This window comes from Hirundo rustica, chromosome 5 (assembly GCF_015227805.2).
Source record: "Hirundo rustica isolate bHirRus1 chromosome 5, bHirRus1.pri.v3, whole genome shotgun sequence".
Lineage (NCBI taxonomy): Eukaryota > Metazoa > Chordata > Aves > Passeriformes > Hirundinidae > Hirundo > Hirundo rustica.
The window spans coordinates 51348838-51362896 of NC_053454.1; the positions used below are offsets into that span (position 1 = coordinate 51348838).

The window sequence follows — 14059 nt, forward strand, 5'->3', positions numbered from 1 at the left end:
CTCTCCATCCTTCTGCCATCAGGTCTCTTTACACAGCAGATCTTTTAGAATTCTTCTGAATTTAACTATCTTGTTCTGCTTTATCAGACCACCTCTGAAATTCAAAAAGAGCTGTACTTGAAAATTAATTACAACAGGATGCAGAAAAAGGAAAAACACACATGAGGGTTGCTTTTTTATGTAATACATAAAAATAAGACTGGTTTCCACAGACACAGAGAATAGTTATTTTTTAGGAATCCAAACCTGCACTGGGATAAAATGAGCACAGGTCAAACTAAAAAGTATAGTTATACTGAAAGAACAGCAGGTGAAATGTGAAGTTAATTCATGGGTTTGCAAACATGAGAATACTGCTCACCTTCCTTTCCTCTTTCCCATACTCCTACAGTCCCTGTACCTATAAGCTGATCGGACAGACACTGAAGTTTTAATTCTATATACACTGTTAATTTTTAAAACATCCTTAATTTCAGCATAGCATATATCATATTGTGGATGAAAGCAGAAATAAATAAGGAAAAAAGGTGAGCAACAAAATGGACTTTTACCGATTTTTCCAGTAGTTCATGGAACAACACTACAAAGCAAGAGATAACCAAGGCCTTATGGGTCTCCCTTACCAGGGGCAGCTGCTGGAGCAGCAAGATGAGGCCAAATTCTACCCATGTGAGCAATCTGAAGGCAAAGTTAAACCAGGTGGGTGAAGGGGTGGTCATGCTCTGAATGGGATAGATTGGCTCTGTCCCTGGCAAAAAATGAAGGACTATGTAGAAGATAGCACTACAGAGGAATTCCACCACAAATTCATATCCACATTTCAAGAACCCGAAATCACCTTGGATGTAGCCACCTCAGGTTCCACCTTTTCAAATATGTATCTCAGAAAAAACACGCGACATCACACCAGTAAGACGGAATCAGTGCTTATTTTCTCTGTCACTCCTTACAGGAAAAGTGTGGAGTTTTATTTTGCTAGTATCAACTTGTTCTACTATGCTAGAAGTGCTTTTTGTAATCCTAAAAACACACTAGCACAACTTCCATGTAGCTTCATTGCTTACCATTAAAGGGTAAGCATATACTTCAAGACAATAATTCACTTAGCTAGTTGCCAGAGCCAGCATTATGTGAATAAGTTTGATAGATCTCTGTTTCTAACCTATCAGAAAACAATTTATGGAATCTAATAAATTAAAAATGAATTGTCTCCAGCAACCATATATTTCACAATAAATGTACGCTCTTTGATCTCAACTGACTGTGCTATGTTCTAATTAATTTTTATACAGAAGTTTGCTATTGCCCCTTAAATGGATTTTATACACAAGACTAATCAGCTAGCATTTTCAGCTGTGCCTTTGTCTTTTCACCTTCCAACCAAGTTAAAAATTCACAGAATTCTAGAATTTATGGCATAGCTTTCTACATATAAGCCTTTTCAATTTAAGGAAGGAAAAACCTATATTTCTTCTCTGCTTTCTTGACCCCAACAGGCACATAATAGAAAGAAATACATGCCAACAGCTTAAGGACTTGCCTCTAGTCAGCAGGACTGTGGAAATGAACCCCTTTCTAGCTCTCAGCTGCTTTGTTAACCAGCAAAAAATACTGGAGTTACTCAGTCACTGTGTATCCTCTCCATGATCTTCTGAGATAGGCACAGAGCCATCTGGTATTGCAGTATGCAACAGCAGAACAGCTGGCATGGAGCAGGGGTTTGGTCCTATTTCTGTTGGGGTGCTGTAACTGTCCATTCACAAGCGGATTTTCCTGTAACAATGACAAAGAACCCGAAAAAGGCATCCATGACTGCAATACAAAATCCCCAATTTGGGCTGGATGGTCTGTGCACAGATTATTTAATGCATCTGATGTGTAGGTTCTGGCATCAGGGAAAGAAAATACCAGGGAGAAGAAGGCATTAGCCTGGGGAGTAAAGTAAAGGTGAAACGAGGAGCTTGGCCACTGATGCCATTTACCTTCTGCTTTGCCACGGGAGGTAGATTCTCTTCTCCCACAGGACTAAAATGCAGTAAAAAATTCTAATTCTTTAGGATTGAAAAGACCTTTACTCCCTCATCCAAATTCTCTTCTGTCTTTGGTAATTCTCGTAGAAAAGTCTAAGGCTCTTTACATGTTTTTGCATAACACCATCACTGTCCTTGCTTACAAGTAATAATCTATGCCTGCCTACCTGCCATTAATCTCTGAAGGGAGGTATGATGCAAACACTTAAACTATGAAAGGTATGGTAATATATTTCATATCCATACATATACATGCATAAACATATATGTGCGCTTAGAAAATGAAAATAAAAGCTTAAGGAAAGGAAAATTCCATAAATTTCGAAGAATTCCCAGTGAGAAAGAATAGTAAATTCAGCCTCAGCATCTGACATCACCACACAGAAAAAAATTCTTGTTGCACACCATGTAGTCTAAAGACACCAGTAAAGCTGACAAAATATCCACTTAACAAAAGTCCAGAAAACTGTCTCTCCAGAGTGGCTTAAGTATGTAAGGATCCTGCCTAGGGACACAACCAGATGACCCTGGGAGATCTCTTTCGGCATTTTTCTATGACTCTGTAAAAACAGTTATGTGGATTTTAGAATTTTAAAACATTTTTTTAAATTTTTTAAAAACATTCTTTACTCTGTGGAGAAACTCTGTCAAGGGGCATTCTTACACTTTGATACTGTCTTCCTATAGACTGGTATTACAACAAGTAAGTAAGAATATGCAGAAATTAAATTATACTTTTAGAACATGGGGTGTTAATATTTTTTCTTTCCACATACAGACCATACAAGACCATTTATAATACATGTTCAAAAATTAAAATAAATTCCATAACAAAGACAAAGTCAGTGCAATGGGAACCAAATGGGAATAATGGGACCCAGGTGGTTGGAATGGGTACAAAAACCCACATAGATGGCCATGTACAGCACAAATTGGAGCCTGGAGATGATTACAACTGGAACCTTCCAAAAGGAAGAATGGCTGTAAATTGTCAGTTGTATCAATGCAAACATCTTGGTGACTTACCACTGAGCAATGAATGATGAAGAAGTGTGTAATTTACAGCTTTAATTGACGCTAAGACAGTGAAATAGTGTAGATACTGAAATTATACCGTACTAAGGAATATATCAGTACAGGGCGTCATGTGCAGAGTATTTTAACTCTTGATTAGGATGAGACCTGAGCGTAACAGAAGTGGCAAGATGGAATTTACTTTCAACTTGAGTCAAGGAACGAACAGCCACACAGCTTTAAAAGTCACAGTACAGAACTGTCAGGTTAGGACAATTAAGGACAATAGGCAGAATAGGAGAAACCTGTTATCCAGTATGAAAGCTGGTAGAGCATATACATTTAAGATTGAGTTATATAGTTTGGACCACTGAAATGCCTTCATTTACTTATCTATCTATCTATTTATTCCAAGACAGAAGACTAACATCCTATGCAAAAAAAAAAAAAAAAAAAAAAAAAAAAAAAAAAAAAAAAAAAAAAATCACGTACAAAGCACATGATCTAACAATGAACAAAGCTCTCCTAGATGAAAAATAAACACCTTTTAGAGGATTTTCATTAAGAGAAGGAATATCTACAATACGGCACTAAATGGTAACAACCAGCCTAGGTGAAAGAGGCAAGAAGAATTTATGGCACAGAGTTATGTAAGGTTAGTATCTTGAAATAATGTAGAGAGCCTTTGTCAGCCCTGTTGGCAGCAGAAGATATAGGGAATTAAGAGCCCACATCCAGGACTTTGTAGATTTGCATTTTATCAAGGTGTCCAACAAAACCTGTGACTGAAGGACAGTACACTGATTTTAGTACTCTTCCTTCGCTGCAGAAAGACTGAGAAAATGCACACCATTTTATTTGCTGCACATTATAAAGCAGCATGGCTCGCTTGGCCCCTTGGGAATTCTGGGATAGCTGAAGTCTGCTTGTTAGCACCTTTTTTAGAATAACGGAGTAATTTTTTGGCAAAGGCAGGAAAGAGAGAGAAGTCATTGCTGCTGTATATCACAGTCCAGCTTGAAACCTCTAGAAACACTTTGAATGTATATGTCCATGTTGTACACTGATGAAATATCAATTTGTTAACACACCTGTGTCAAGTCATGTAAAGTGTAAAGTTACCCACACTTATAAAGTCCCATGTAAAATGAATTTTTTAACTTATCCAGATCTATCTTCTCAAATGCCAATATTATTTGTTCCTACTTAGATGACACATCACCCCAGGGACAGAATGATTTAAAGTACATATTATGAGCAATGTTTATTTGGGGGGTAGTGTGGTGCTGTTACTGTTTTCCATTATAGTGCCACTCATCTGGATATATTTCACTTTTTGTTAATATTTTTTGGTTCTGTTTTGATTTTCAATGAGATCCACAGCCTTTGTAGCATATAGTATAAGATTAAATTTTAAAAAACAACCCTGAAAGAAACAGTGAGGAAGAAATCAGAAATTTGCAAAATTATACAGACTGTAAGCAAGTAAAGAGCAAGGCACTCTAGGTATTAAAAGCAAGTGGAAGCAGAAGTCACTGCTTCAAGACAGTAATAGAGTAAGACCAAAACCAGCCAACATCATCAGACTGACCTACAATCTAAAGGCAGACAATGTAGAGGACTTTTTTGATTAAATTAGAAGGCCAAAAATATGACATGTGATACTTCTGAAAAACAGAAGAGAGGAGAAGTGAATTCACACAACTCAAAACACATCAACATTGTGGCTAAGTAAAATCCATATAAGTTTGGTGCCAATAACCCAGTCACTATCGCTTCTGATGGTAAACAGCCTGAAAGATGTGGCCAGCCTTTAGTGGAGGAAGAGAACAGATCTAAGTAAATCCCATGTGAAAAAGAAATTAAAAACGTCTGCTAAAGACACAAATGGTTTGTTGGCTGACGTCAACAATGGGAAAGCTTCCAGTATATCAGGTCTGGGCTTGCCAGCAGGTGTTGCTGCAATGATTCAGAACAATTAGAGGTGATATTTCCAAAAGCACAGAGATGACAGGGACAATAAATAAAGCAACCATGATATTGTCAACAACTGAAGTGTAGGTATTTCTCATAAATCTTTTGAGGACCTGTGCAACTCAGTATTTTAAAGTGAGCCACCAGGGCCCCGAATTTTACCAGTCATACTAATATGGAATAATATCCTCCTCCATGACCGATGCTACTGAAATCCCCCCAACAACATGATCTCTATAATATCTCCTTTCCTATGGAGTAGGATCTCCCCTTGACAAAGAGAAATATAACTGTGAGTGAATATACCAGATAATATTTTCATATAGCATGTACTTCAGTGTATTTATTCATTTTTAATAAGCACAAACTTTCACTGATGTTGACATTCAGTATTATTTAGATTAACTAACTTGATTAGTCTCATTATAATTATTTTCTTTTCCTTTGCAGAAGATCTCCAGTATTTGTATTTTTTTCACTGTGGCTATGCTTCAGCTTAGAAGAAAGCATAAAGCAGCTCTCATGTTTAGATGTTGAACTTTTTCAATATACTATGACTATACATACAGTATTCGCTAGCTGGGCATAATTTTTAACAATAGTTTGTAGACAAACACCAAACATGGTTTAAAAAAATTCACCTAATGCTAAAATCTCCCCTTTTTTGCCATTAATGAACTGCACTATGCACACCCATCATCATCAGGATTATTTAAAGAAGCTTCTCAGAATTATGTCCACATCATGATTTGCTGTCAAGCCTGATTTAAACTGCATACTCAATTCATTCATCATTTTAAAAGAAAACAGAGCTTATTTTTTTAATAATTCATCCTTCTAACTACTTTGGATAAGAAAAAAATCTGTTAAACAAACCAAAGACATGATATGTCTTGCGTCATTTTGAACCATTAAATTACTGCTCGTGGAAATCAGCAAAGGGTTTCAGTGGCTCCTTCGCACTGAACTGCATCATGACCACTAATCCCTTGATTTGCTGTCTTGCTGTTAGTTTTACAGCTGACTTCAGTGGGCTCTCTGCGAAAAGCAAACCCCTCTGTCATTTACATCATGCCCCACATTTAATGGAAAACCTGCACTGAAAAGAGATATTTTTACTTCATTCAAGGAAGAGAGGCAGATGGCTCATGGCAAATACTGCTTATTTCAATGTTATATTATTGAGACATCTCCTAGATGTGTAGCCCAGCTTCAGGGCTGAGTCAGTCCCTCCTCCCCGGCATGTTTTATAAAGTACTGACTCAGTGCAGGTGGAATAACGACACTACAGTTCATGTTTCTTTTTTTATAATTAATTTCCAATCATTCATATCCTTCGAGCTGGAAGTTAATTACATGCTGAAGTCACTTACTCTGAGATTAAATGGTTCCAATTCCTTGCATGCTTAGAATAAGTTACTCAGCACACTCTCAGCTTTCATCTTAAAAACATGCACGTTGCTGTTTGCCTCAGGAAAGATGCATTAATGGAGACACTCAAAATCTTCTCAGGATGCAAATTGCTATTTAAGTGTCAGATATTACTTTATTCTAAAGGGCTCTGAAGGTAGAAAAAGTAAGGATTTTGATAACTGTCAGAAAGATTAAAAAAACTCCATGAAAGAAATAAGACCGGGTAGTGCAAGTATAGGATGAGAAGTGGTTTGACTGAAGGGATGCCATGAAAAATCACTGTTTGTCTTACAAAGTACATTTTCTTAATCTACAAGCTTAAACCAAACAAAAGAACAAAAAGTTGCTTTTCCAACACCCTGCCTTACAAACCACACCTGAAGTCATGCAGCATGCTCTCTGGCTTACATTAGGAAGCAATTAACAGTTTTGTTGACAATCAACAAACCAGAGTAAAATCCAGCTCATTTTTCTCATACCACTACAGAACAGATAAAAAGTCATCACCATTTAGTTTTGCACTATGGAAAACAGAAGTATTTTGGAAGACAGATTTTGGATCTCTGAAGGATGACAGCAATTGTACAGACTCATTTTCTGACCATATATGCACTTTACAACAAATTCCCTTTTGAACACCATCCTAGCTGGACTTGTTAAAAACCGGGGAAGTGACTATTTGAAATAGAATCCTTTTCCAGTCACATAAAGCAGGTATGAGATTTCCTTCCCTTAAAATCTTGGAAAGGGCTGTAGAAAAACTCTTTGCCTTGTGAAAGATGCACAGCTACTCTCGGTGGCTTCAGAAATGGAATCAGCACCTGCCATTTAATGCCCGTGCTACTATAAGGAAATAAGAAACATATTTTTTTCTAACTGGTATAAAATAAAATAAAATCCTTATAACATACATGCAAGAATAACCCTTTTGAATTCATTCTGTTATGCTGAGAAACATGACTTAAAAGCTATTCTCAAACCCACAGTGACCTGGTGCACAAACTGTGCAGGAGACAAGCAGCATGAAGAAGGAATAGAGACCAACTTCAGCTGGAATTTAAGCTGGCCTCACTCTTACTGGCACAAGATAGCTGAAGGCCACAGATCAACTAAAGCAACCAGAACTACAACACTACACATGCATCAGACTTAAAAGACCTGCACTTTTCAGCACAAGGAGGAAGGGGTTATTCTAAGTGAAAATCATCTCAAGTGAAGGGCACAGCTTAGAATCTCACCTCACACACTCACCTCTGCAGGCACCAGGACCCTGGGGCAGCTGATAGGGTTGAAACGAGCTGCCCACCCACTGCAACCAGCAAAGATCGCTCCCAGGACTGCTGGCCACGAGCAGGTGCCAGCAGAATTGGTTTCCTCCAAGCCCAGGTGACAGCGGGGCTCCGGGTGCGAGCTGGGCAACCCAGCTCTGGGACAACCCAGAGCAGGCTCAGTGCACTTGCCTCCGCTAAAGACTCTCACAGCACCAAGAGAAAGAGTATTTTAGCACACACAAAAAATTAATTAGCAAGAGAAAGGGTTACAAGCTCCATAATTCACAGGTCCCACATTAATGATTAGCTAAGTGAACGAGCTGCCCAGTTGGTAATTTGATTCGTTGGAAAGGAAAAGGCACTCTACGGACCTTGAAAGGTTTTAGCAGAACTGCGTGTCCCAGGTCACCCTGCTTTCCCCTGCCTTCACCATCTCATTGTCAAGCTCAATTTGCCAGCAAGGTCCTGACAATAAACACAAAGATACATTTCAAGGTTAGTAGGCAAAACTCTTGGTGGATGTCATCGTGAGCCATTGTAGTGATGAAATGAAGGAGATGCAGTGTTGGAAAGGGTTGGGGGTTTTGTTTTGCTTTGCAAATGGCATAGTTTTATTCAATTATCATTTATTTTACCTTCATCATTAATACTTCATAGTCAATACTATGCTGCTAAAAGTAAGCAGAAAAACATTCCTGGGAAGTTGAAGGATATTATTTATTGCTTGGAGGGAGAAATGAATGGTCTGCTAATCTCTCTAGATACTGATACGTAATTTTCCAAGTCAAAGCACTGGGACAATGTGCTTGTTAATTAAAAATCACACTTTATACTTATGCTTTCTGAGGTGGGATGAAATACAGTAAATAACTACGATTCACTGGCTTATTTCAATTTTTATAGAAACCATGGTCCCACTTCAGTGCCCTGGCACATAGTGCAAAGTGTAAGTAAGGGGTATTCTGACCTTAAGTGAGAGATTTCAAACATATAGCCCCTGGGCCAAGTAACAATGCAAGTCACAAGAATAAAGAAAAATCAGAGTATTTTGTTCTCTGCTGCACTCTCTTGAGTGCCAGTTTGACACAGGAACAGGCTGAAGACTTTCAATCCACACTTTAGAACACAGTAGGCACCTGGTCCTTCCTCTTCACGACCACTGTCTGAAGCACTGCTATTTTGTTGAGGTCATCCATGTTAAAGTCTGCCTCTATTTTCCAACATGAAAGACGGCATCTAAACTAAAAAGCACATTACAAGCTCCAGCTCTTTTCCCAAATCCTTCTTTCTGTATAGGCAAGGAGGTTCTGTGCATTTGTTACTACTAAAGTAAGAGAATTTCAACATAGATCGAATTTCAAAACCTGTCTAGGACTACCAGTATTCAGTAGTTTTAACTGCGAATCACAGAGATGTGTTAGCAATGACATTATATTTTTTTCACACAAATATTAAAAACTTTAAGGAAATTGGAAGCAGGAGCAGTACACACACACAAAAAAAAAATTAATGGCATGAAAACTTGAGTTTTCTTATGCTCTAAGTACTCTCATTTCATGTGAAAGACTAAGATAAACTTGAAAGGACCGTTCACACTGCAAATGCTATTTCTAAACCAGTATTAACGAGTAACCACACACAATTCTCTGCATTCTTGGTTTGCCTAAATGAGCACCAGTTAAGCAACTAAGTCTTGCTCAAATAAAAGTGGACTTCCTCTGTGCAGGGAAAAAGATAAAGGTCAGTGATCAAGGGACTTGGTGCCCACAAATACAGTGTTCTGGAAATGTACGTGCTATTGAATGTGCACCTGCCCTCAGGCTAAGTAGTGTTCCCCTTGGATGTTAAATATTCTCATGATATCCACACATAACATCGTCAATGTAACCACTTTAACCAAGGTTCTTCTCGGTGACAGGTGAAATTCAATACAAAGCAGCACTTGGTAGTGATTTGCAAACACAAATCAAACTGAAAAATCCAATACTCGTTAGCTATCCAAGGACTAAACTCTGATGCCAGCTCGGTTTTTAAAAATTCACGGCAGTGTGCCAGTAACATCACTGTACAGGGCACCTGCAGGCAGGGTTCAAAAGTTCTGATTAGGAAGGCTTTTCAGGCTAGGGAAATAATTTGCTCTCAAGTTTATTACAAAACATGAAGAGCTCCCAAAGTCATCCTCAGCAAGCTATGGTACTGAAACAATGGAAGGTGCTACTCTAACACTGAAAAGTATTGCAAGTGAGGCAACACTGGCATAAAAAAATCAATTTATGCCAATCTTCCCATTTCTGCAGGGAAACACAGATATTTAAAAAAGGACAAAACAGTGCAGAGGAAACCAGCTTGAAGATGGAAACAAATATTTTTGTGTTTATTACTAGGAAAAGGGTTTTCCCCAGATGATGTCTGAATGGAAAGAAATATTAAGAAACAAAAAACCCCAAGCAAACAAATCCAAGAAAAACAAACAAACACTCCCCTTCCCCCCAAACCCAAACATAAGTTTTACTCTTCAATCTCTCAAAAATAAGATATTTCAGAAGGATTTCCTCAAAAATAACAGAGGGGGGAAAAAAAGAATACCCAATACCCTGCTCTGAATTGTAGAATTTTCACATGGAAATCAGTATTTCTTAAGACTGATCACAAAACACAGAATGAGTCAATAGCCCAGACATCAGAAGTGCCACTTCCAATCGGATCTCAGCATATATACAAAGAGAAATAGCCACAGTTGGAGGGGCTTGATGTGCTCAGGTAGAGCGTAGGAAATGAAGCCCCACACCCCTGACCTGAATCAGTCAAACTCATGAGACTCAACTTGAACCCTTCACAACCCACATATAGGCTCTCTGCATCAGGTATTGGCTTGTTAATGTCATAGTATTTGTGATTCTGATCCAGTCTGTAACAGCATTCCCAGATCCAAGAGAGCTTTCCAAAATACATTTTCTTCAAACCTGATTTGTTATAAGCTAAGTTCCTACACTGGCACACAATCTTTAGGAATAATGTCAGAAATCATGTCTAGCCCTCCCCCTGCCCTGATTAAGTCACCAACCCCCTCAAGGACCACCTATGTCATTTGTGGAGTGTAAGGACTCCAAAGGACTACCTTCAACCAAGGCATGCACCTATTTTTATGAAGTTACATTTGCATGTATATATGCATGCCTTTTTTTTTTTTTTTTTTTTTTTTTAACTATGTCACAATCTAATTTTCCCTATGTAAGCAGAGCTTTTGTGTCAACCTGGTTACTGAGTTCTGATGGGACTCCTCAAATAGAACATGAGCGCAAGATAAATAGCAAGGCAGCGCAACGTGAAAGAAAGCATCTTGCTTTATACCATCCCTGGAAATGCATTTCCTAAAGCCAAAATTGTACAATGAGTTTCAAGATCCAGAATGACTTAGAAAGAGGCAGGCTGACTTTTGACACTCAGAAAAACCAAAGATAAGCCACATCCAACCCCAAACACAACACGGTTTTGAAGAAACACAGCCATGGCCACTAATGTATTTTTATGTCTATGCTCCTGCTCCAATTACTAATGGGAGAAGGGGCGTAGGAAAAAGTGTTCACCCTACTGTTCTCTGCCATCCGAAGCCGTCCTAACCATTTGTTTTTTAAAACCTCTGGAAGATGACTACAGCGTCACTCACCCTGGGAGTTCCTCCCATCCTAGCAGGTAACCACTGGCAGTCCTCCCAGGCATGTCCACAACAGTCAAAATGCCCCAGCATTACCCCTGCAACACCCAATGCTGTTACAACTCCTGCGGACACAATGCTGAAGAGGCAGCGTGTGACTTTTCTCACCCCAGCCCCAGCAGTTAATTGGACTTTCCATGGATAATCCCAGCAATCAGAGAGAAAATCTCTGCCTGCAGCATGACCCATTAGCACAGAGTTCACTGATCAGTAGGTTAACATGCCATTAAAGCATCTCTCTGTGGGGCTTAGGAAGGGTCAAAAAAACTCCATCACAAAGAACAAAAATTACCTACAGAGCTCATTCTCCATATCTTTCCTTGAATGTCCCTTGGATTTGCAAAATACAAAGTATTTTGCTAAATTATATGGGTAAGCAAATAACCTATCTCACTGTAAGGTCAGATGGATACCATGCTGCATTAGCTGATCCACAATACCTGTTCACACTCGCAGTTTGTGGTCCCTGGTTTTAAATGAGAGATCTTTTCTACCTGTTGCCAACAGGTAAGACACAATTTACCAGGGGTAATGATGTGCACACAGAGTACCTCAGATACTGGAGAACAATTTATACTCTGTAAGGACCATGCAGGGCATTAATTCTATGCCTATAGCAGCAAAAGTAACAGTAGTAGTAAAATACAATAATTGCAAAACCTGTCCAGGGTGTGAACATCTAGGGATGTACAGTCACAACACTGAAACTCCAACAATGTGAACTGATGCCTTATAATTTGCTGTGTCCAAATACACTATGCTAAGTTGCCTTTCAATAATTTTACTTTCTCTTATTCCTTATTAGTTGCATTTTGGCCAAGGTACGAGACAAAGAACATCCATATAACCTTTAAACAGAAGGACAGATAAATTTGGGTAAAGAAGAGGAAAAAAAAAAAGAAGTTTCATCTTGCATTTATCTTTTATTTATAAACCTTGAAGAGATGTGACAGTGCTGTCCTCTATGAAATTCATTAGTTATAAGGCAGTTAATTTTTGGGTTTTTTTTTTATTTTTTTAAATGTCCATGTACCGGAATAACTCTGTAATTAGAGGATTTCTCAGCAGATTACCTTTATTAGTGTTAATTGTCCATTTAATGTACATTTCTGTCTCCCATTTCCCAATGTATTTTTTTTTAATGTTTCTAGTGGTAACAGTGTTTAACCAAAATGTGAACTAAGTGACAAAACGGAAATAATAATCATCATGATCTTTAAATACAGGAATGGTTTTCTACAAGTTCTCGTATAGACTGCTTCACTTATCTGGAACACCACTGTTCTTGTCATTTACTTGCTAAATCTTCTTATATGGGTGGATAGGTGCTTATGTTTTCCACCCCATGCGTGCAAAACACTGGTGTTAACAAGTACAGCTAAGGATCTAACGTGAGCTCTGTCTTGCATTTCCTTTTATTTGTTAGTCTGAGCCTCAAGCTTAAAGTTATATCAACAGACTTTTGTTTTCAACACGTATTCAGTATGTGTCTAACACTCTCTGAAGTTGCAAGCCACCCTCCCACTCACCCCCAAAAATCTTCAACCAGTGCCAAAGTCTATATTTTCTTAACTTAAAGAAGTAATTCCAGGGCTGTCAACTGATAAATTTCATTCAGGGAAACGCTGTGTTCTTTAAGCAACACATTAATCTTCTCTGAACTAACCATAGTAAACATCAATGTTGAACTGTACAGATTTCACATGTTGCTGCCAGGAGAGAGTTTTAGAAGAATTATCCCCTTTTTAGGTAACCTGGCTTTTAAAATTACACCCTAGAATATGCAAACAAAGAAGACTAATGAACTCAGCAGCCTGTATGTATTGAGGAGGCTGTTGAAAAAGATACTGTGAGTAATGGAAAAAGGTTCATTTTTCAAAAGTTGTAGGGAGCGGCCTGTGTGAAGGTAGGAGAGGAAGAATCTCTTTCACTTTGGTTATAACAGTTTGCTGTAAACAATCATTTCCCCTCTGTTATCAGGGAATGTCCTGAAGGGGTGCGTGTTCTATGTCACCTCGACCAATTCATGAAGGAAGGGGAATTTTTCTCTCCTAATAACCCACTCAACTCCCCACCTTTTAAAAAATTATTCATTTTTTAAAGTGAAGTATGTAAGAACATCCATTAACCACTGTCCTGCTCCTCAGAGAAAGACTGAGTATTGACTCTGATTGCTAATGCAAATGCAAACAAAAGACAGAAGATTGAGCCAAACTTTTTTCTTGTTTTCTGCTGCTAAATGCAGTGCAGATAGGGCAGCAATCTTGCCGTGCAAGTACAACCAGCTATACACCAAGAAACAGAAGCTTTAAGCCACAACTTAGACATTACTATGAGACAGTATGTTAAACGACCCATGCTATTCTCAGTAGTGGAAGTAGAGAGTGCGTATTTCTTTTCCGATGCTGACCGACCTTTTCAAGCATGTTGCTAAATGAAGAAACCACACATCCCTCCTCTGTAACTGTATACAAACGCCCCACATGCAGAACATCTTTACATAAAGGCAGCACCACACTTCAGTCACAACACCAAGCTCTTGGTGCAGCGTCCTCGAAGGGCAGTGAGCTGGCTGGGACGCTGGAAGTAAAAGTGACACTAAACACATTACTTACCCTCTTGTTTCAAATCTGCAGCATCCA

General features: G+C 38.6%; 1 protein-coding gene across 12 annotated transcripts in view; it reads right to left on the reverse strand.

The window, feature by feature from the left end:
- BMPR1B (bone morphogenetic protein receptor type 1B) overlaps positions 1 to 14059 on the reverse strand; it is a 238690-nt gene that overhangs the window by 99255 nt on the left and 125376 nt on the right. Inside the window, exon 1 of one of the 12 annotated variants that reach the window (XM_040065509.2) lies at positions 552 to 593. The exons of the other annotated variants lie outside the window; for them this stretch is intronic. The gene's annotated coding sequence lies outside the window, so the exon portion shown is untranslated. Of the gene's footprint in view, positions 1 to 551; positions 594 to 14059 lie in introns of those variants that run through there. 12 annotated transcript variants of the gene reach the window in all.